This window comes from Bison bison, unplaced genomic scaffold (genome assembly GCF_000754665.1).
Source record: "Bison bison bison isolate TAMUID 2011002044 unplaced genomic scaffold, Bison_UMD1.0 scf7180017864492, whole genome shotgun sequence".
Classification (NCBI taxonomy): domain Eukaryota; kingdom Metazoa; phylum Chordata; class Mammalia; order Artiodactyla; family Bovidae; genus Bison; species Bison bison.
The window spans coordinates 4524087-4531224 of NW_011495051.1; positions in this window are offsets into that span (position 1 = coordinate 4524087).

Sequence of the window (7138 nt, forward strand, 5' to 3'; positions counted from 1 at the left end):
TTTCTCCTGGCAATCTTGATTCCAGCTTGTGCTTCTTCCAGCCTAGTGTTTCTCATATAAGTTAAATAGGCAGGGTGACAATACTTGACATACTCCTTTTCCTTGACATACAGCCTTGACATACTCCTTTTCCTCTTTGGAACAAGTCTGTTGTTCTGTGTCCAGTTCTAACTGTTGTTTCCTGACCTGCATATAGGTTTCTCAAGAGGCGGTTCAGGTGGCCTGGTATTCCCATCTCTTTCAGAATTTTCCACAGTTTATTGTGATCCACACAGTTAAAGACTTTGGCATAGTCAATAAAGCAGAAATAGATGTTTTCCTGGAACTCTCTTGCTTTCCCCATGATGCAGTGGATGTTGGCAATTTGATCTCTGGTTCCTCTGCCTTTTCTAAAACCAGCTTGAACATCTGGAAGTTCATGGTTCACGTATTGCTGAAGCCTGGCTTGGAGAATTTTGAGCATTACTTTACTCAAGTGTGAGATGAGTGCAATTGTGCGGTAGTTTGAGCATTCTTTGGCATTGCCTTTCTTTGGGATTGGAATGAAAACTGACCTTTTCCGGTCCTGTGGCCACTGCTGAGTTTTCCAAATTTGCTGGCATATTGAGTGCAGCACTTTCACAGCATCATCTTTCAGGATTTGAAGTAGCTCAACTGGAATTCCTTCACTTCATGGCAAATAGATGGGGAAAAAGTGAAAGCAGTGACAGATTTTATTTTCTTGGGCTCCAAAACGGTGCCCAAGAAAGTAACTGTAGCCATGAAATTAAAAGACGCCTACTCCTTGGAAGGAAAGCTATGACAAACATAAACAGCGTATTAAAAAGCAGAGAAATTACTTTGCTGACAAAGGTCCATATAGTCAAAGGTACAGTTTTACTAGTAGTCGTGTGGGGATGTGAGAGTTGGACCATAAAGAAGGCTGAGTGCCAAAGAATTGATGCTTTCAAATTGTGGTGCTGGAGAAGACTCTTGAGAGTCCCTTCGATAGAAAAGAGATCAAACCAGTCAATCCTAAAGGAAATCAACCCCGAATATCCGTTGTAAGGACTGATACTGAAGCTTCAATACTTTGGCCACCTGATGTGAAGAGCTAACTCACTGGAAAAGACCCTGATGCTGAGAAAGATTGAGGGCAGGAGGAGAAGGGGACGGCAGAGGACAAGATGGTTGGATGGCATCACTAACTGAATGGGCATGAATTCGAGCAAACTCCGGAAGATACTGAAGGACAGGGAAGCCTGGCGTGCTGCAGTTCATGAGGTTGCAAGGAGTTGGACACAACAGCCACTGAACAGCAACTTTTGAGTCAAATAGAGCTCATTTAGAAGTTAACTCAGAAGTATTATAACCAAAAATGGTCTAGTTTTGAAGAATGCATCTCAAGGGGCTGCATTTGGGAAACAAATTTGAGTTTCCCATAGCCGGCACACTTACACTCAAAACAAATACGAACACACACAAAGAACAAAATCTAATTCCTGCATGAAAAAACAAGGGTGAAGTTCCATAGTTTCTTCAGGTTTTTTAAACAAAGAGTCCTCTTTTTAATCACAAACAACATACAAATGGAAAGATAGTGAATCGTGACCACAAGTGTCATGGCAATTCACCTGGCAAACACAAAATGAAAAATACCAGTTGGAATAAGTCAAATTTACTTAGTTAATGGCATGCTTTTTCCTAGAAATATTTTTATTTTCTCAGGGTCAGAATTCTGGGAAAAAAAAAAAAAAAGGATTTCATCAAGCCAGCTTTCTCTAAGTGCATATGCAAAACGAACCAGTTTTGGAATTTCAAAAGTTTCATCTCAATCAATTTTTCCCCCCTCCAGAGTCTAAAGAATATAGTGGCTATGCAATGTTAAAAAATCTTCTTTCTTATACCTTAGCAGGACTATAAGATGGAATAAAGCTCTGATTATCACAGCAGGTGTTGTCAAATAACAAACAATCCAATGCAAAATGGTCTCTCAGGATCATAGTTCCCTGCTGCTGCTGCTAAGTTGCTTCAGTCGTGGCCGAATCAGTGCGACCCCAGAGACGGCAGCCCACCAGGCACCCCCGTCCCTGGGATTCTCCAGGCAAGAACACTGGAGTGGGTTGCCATTGCCTTCTCTACAGTTCCCTAGTGCCAAAAAAAAAAAAAAAAGGAAGAAGATTCTCACTCATTGCAAAAGGAAAATCCCAACTAATGTTCCACCATGGCAAAACCCAATTCAATAGGAAGCCGAACCTGGTGTCATCACATGCTCGCTCCATTATTCAAAGATGTCTCAACCAACCAGAGCAGGCACTGAATCTCACACATACAACATACAAATAGCAAATGTGGCCCCAAGAACAAAAGTACAAACTGGGGACCTCACTGGTGGTCCAGTGGCTAAGACTCCACGCTCCCAGTGCAGGAGGCCTGGGTTCGATCCCTGGTCAGGGAACTGGATCCCACATGCCGCAGCTAAGAATTTACCTGCTGCAACGGAGTTCGCATGCTGCAACTAAGACCCAGCGCAGCCAAATAAATAAATCTATGTATTTTTTTAGAAGTACAAACCGGAGTGGCTCATCCCAAAATGATACACACAAAAACATAAACAACAAATAAGCTACAGTCACACAGACAGAAAATCAGAGGCGGTGTAGTCTAAAATTCCACTTCCACTCTCAGACAGAGGTCTCCAAACAGAGTGGCCCAGCTCTCAAAAGAGAATGGACCCCGAGTGGCTCAGTTCCTGCAAGGGCAGCAACGCAGATGCAGTGGACAGAATTCCCAGCCTGCACAAGCTGGGGCGAGTTACCCCAGGTGACACCAAATGTGAACCATGGCTCTAGACGTTTCTCTGCTCCAGACAGCCTCGTGCCTCAGGGCGGCCGGTGTCTGTCAGGGAGAGTGCTTCCCAGTTCCCTGGAACAAAATGAACTCCAGCAGCTGCTGGGAATTTGGGAAGAGCCTGGCCCTGGCCGGGGTTGACCCGCCATGGGCACGACCTCCTGGCTGGCTCACCATGAATTGTTACTGAAAATGGCAAGTCCGTGTGCCCAACACATTGTGAGGCCCATCAATACTAAAACATTGGAGTTTGGAACAGAGAAAGGTTTATTACAGGGTCATGCAAGGAGATAGCCATGCCCTAAGAACACCCAAAGTCACCGAAGTCTTCCAGCAAAGCCCCTTTAAAGCAAAATGTGAGGGAGGGGCGTGGTGAGTTGTTGCAAACTTCTTGGTATCAGAGCCTTTGCTGTTGAGGTCAGGTCATGGTCAGGCAACCATGTTCCTGTAAGTCTCTACCAAACGAATGTTATTCTCTGTCCTGACAAGAAAGGGCCATGTTCCGAGGCAAAACTGTCACTCTCCAAGGTCCGCATCCTGGCTAAGAGGAGGCAGAGCTCACCTGGCAGCTCCCTCAGGGCCAAGTCCCCAGACCCTGCCCAGCTGTCATTGCTGAGGGAGCCAGGCGCCCAACCCAAATGGCCCTCAGTCTCCTTAGGCCGCCCAAAGTGGAGAGACCAGGTCCCATAGACGGCGACCCAGGCAGATGGTCGCAGAGACAGGGATGGATGGGGGAAAGGTTCACTGCTGCCTCAAAGCCTGGGCCCAGCCAGTGGGGGCGGCCTTGCTGAGGGCTCCAGGGCCCTGCAGGACACAGGCCCCCAGCCTGTTCTCGGGACCCCCCAGCTCACCTGCTGGCCCCAGACCAGGTGAGCTGGAGGGCCTTGGGGAGAAGGCCAGGGTCCACCTCTTACCTCACGCTCCTCAGAACCACCACTCCTCTGTTGTCTGCATCTTCTCCCTAACTATGGTTTCCTGATGGTTGTTTGCACTAAGGCGCCGACCAGCTTCTGACCAGGACGCACTGCCTGGTAACAGGGTGGGGAGTAGTAACTACACAGCGATGGCTCCCAGCTATCGGTCGTACTCACAGCGCTCGGTTACGAGAACGGCCACAGTCAAAAAGTCTACAAATAACAAATGCTGGAGAGGGTGTGGAGAAAAGGGCACACATCCACACTGTTGGTGGGAATGTAAGTTGATGCCACTGTGGAATGTAAGCCACTGTGGAAAACAGTATGGAGGTTCCTCAAAAAAAAAAAAAATAGAATTACCATACGATCTAGCAATCTTGCTCCTGGGCATACATCTGGACACCACTCCCAGAAGATACAGGCACCTCTATGTCCATAGCAGCGCTATTCGCAATAGCCAAGACGTGGGAACCATCTAAATGTCCATCAGCAGGTGAATGGATGAAGAAAGTTCAGTCGTGTCCGACTCTTTGCGACCCCATGGACTGTAGCCTATCAGGCTCCTCCGTCCATGGGATTTTCCAGGCAAGAGTGCTGGAGTGGATTGCCATTTCCTTCTCCAGGGGATCTTCCCGACCCAGGAATCGAACCCGGGTCTCCCACATTGCAGGCAGACGCTTTACTGTCTGAGCCACCAGGAAGATCCAATGGAATACTACTCAGCCATAAAGAGTGTGACGACGCAGCGACGTGGATGCAACTAGCGATGACCATACTACACGGTATCACTTATATGTGGAATCTAAAATATGATGCAGACGAACCTGTCTATGAACTAGAAATAGAATCCAAGACAGGACAGACTGGTGGTTGCTAAGGGGAAGGGGGTGGGGGAGGAATGGACTGAGAGGTTGGGGTTAGCAGGTGTAAGCCTTTATATATAGCATGGGAAAATAATAAGGTCCTACCACAGAGCACAGGGAACTACTTTCAATATTCTATGATAAGCCATAATGGAAAAGAATTGTGTCTCCTTGCCTGGCCCTGCAATAAACCTTTCTCTGCTCCGGTCTCCATTTCGGTATTGTTTGGCCTCACTGTGCGTCGGGTGCATGGACTTGCGTTGTAAGAGGAGCTTTATTCCAAGCTGCTCATGGCTCACTCCTGACAGGCAGAATTATCTGGTGACTTATTAAAATATAACTCAAGGAGGTCACTGTGTCCTCAGCCCAAGGCCAAACCTCGATGGGCAAGTCTTCAGCCTCCCCACAGCCACCCTGCCTATATGCACACTGAGACCTAGACAGGAGTCACTCAGAATCTCAAGAGCACAGAGGGGTCTCCAGCTACAAAAGCTGCTCTGCCAGGAACACTCTTTGCCCCTCGCTCCCCTGTTAATCCCTAGTTATCCCATAGAGCTCAGTGCAGACACCTCCTCCAGGGAGCCTCCCCAGATTCCTCCCCCATCCCCTCAGCTGGATCAGGTCCCTTCTCTGGCCCCCACAGCTGTCTGCTTGTCCCCCTCAGTTTTGGCCACTCGGTGTCATTTCCTCTGCTGGGCTGACAGCCCCGTGAGGACAGAAAAGCTGGGGAGAGCATGAGAGTGAGGACGAGAGAGGAAGAAATTGGGCTTTAAATTTCTTAAGGATTTAAAACTCCAAAGCAGAAACTTCCCTGGGGTTCCAATGACTAAGAATCCATACTCCCAATGCAGGAGGCCTGGGTTTGATCCCTGGTCAGGGAACTAGATCCCACATGCCGCAACTAAGACTTCGCATACTGCAGCTAAGACCCGGCACAATCAAATTAATAAATAAATGAAAATAAAGATTAAAAAAAAAGAAGAAAACCCCCACAAACCTCAAAGCAGGTCTCTTATGGAGGGCTGAGGAGAGGGCAGAGCCATTTCCACATTTTGTCATCAAGTTCTGCTGGCTGTGTCTGCAAGTGTGTTGGGTGGGGACCCTGGTCCTGCCTTTTACCCCTGAGGGGCCTGAGGAGGGGGCTGCCTCTCTGGGAGCCTCCGCTTCCCCTCTCTATAACACAGGGCCTGTGCTAGCACTGCAAATGCTCCCTTACTATCTCTAGACGGAATGCGCTCCCCGTCAAGAGGTGGATCCAAGCAGGAAGGTTCTGGTGGGAAAGAGTTGCTGTTCAACACCGCTTTGAGATCCCCCCAGAAGAGCTGAGGAGGGCTTTATCTGCCCCTGGGCCAGGCTGGGAAGGTTCCAGGAGGCCTCTCTGTGACAGATGCTGATGGGCTGGGCCTGCAACCAGAGGGAGCCTGGGTGCTCCTCTCCCACCTGCTTCCGGACTCTGTGCTTCACACCCACTTGTCACTGTGCAGCAAATCCACGGGTGGTGGAGGTGCTGCTATCCCAGTGGGTCCCCACACACATCTGGACTCAGGACTCTGAGACCCCCTACATCCCGGGGAGTTGTAGCCATCTGTCACCAGGTCATGGGTGGGGTGGGGACTGGGGCAGATCAAGCCAGGGTGGAGGCACGGGTAGCAATTTTCCTGTACCCAGCCTGCCTGAGCCTCCCAGAAGCCCATAGCAGCCTGAACGCGGTCCCACAGGGCAGCAGGAAGCTGGAAGACAGGGCCGGCTTCCGGGGATGGTGCTCCTGGGATAAGTAACAACAATCTTCCCAGGTGACTCAGTGGTAAAGAATCCACCTGCCAAACAGGAGAGGCAGGGTCGATCCCTGGTTGGGGAAGATCCTCTGGGTAGGAAATGGCAACTCACTCCAGTGGAGCCTGGTGGGCTGCAGTCCATGGGGGTGCAAAGAATCAGGCACAATTGAGCACACAGGCACGCAAACTGCAGCCAGGCAGAGCCCTGACCCTGGCAGAGCCCCAGTCCCAGTGGAGCCCTGATCCTGAGCTGCAGAGAAGGGAACGTTGGAGACTGGGGTTCGTGGGAGGCGTGTAGGGTTCCTGATCGCCGACCCTCTGCCCACCCACACCCTCCAGCAAGTCCTGACACTTTGAAGGGCCTGGAGACGAAACCTGTGTGTGTAACTGGAACACAGGTTACCTCTTGCGCATCCAATCCCCCACTGGACCCACCTAGCGAGTTCCTGCACCGCCCAGATGTCACCCCCTTCCCAGTTTGGCCAAGGGACACACCTGACCCCATCCTCACCTGTTGATCCCCTCCCTCCCCATTCCCGACATCCTCCTTCTCAGAGGCCTCCTTTCATGGTCTCTCCCATCATTTAGTTTTATAACCTTCAATCCGCCTAGTCTGCCTACAATTTCAGATTTTATTGCCATTTTTGCCTGCTTGGCACAGCTGGGAAGTGGAGCGTGGGGTGGGGTGGAGGGGGTTGCAACAGATTTGAACTGAGGTCTCTTTGCCTCCGGATGTGTAGCTGGACCAATCACCAGG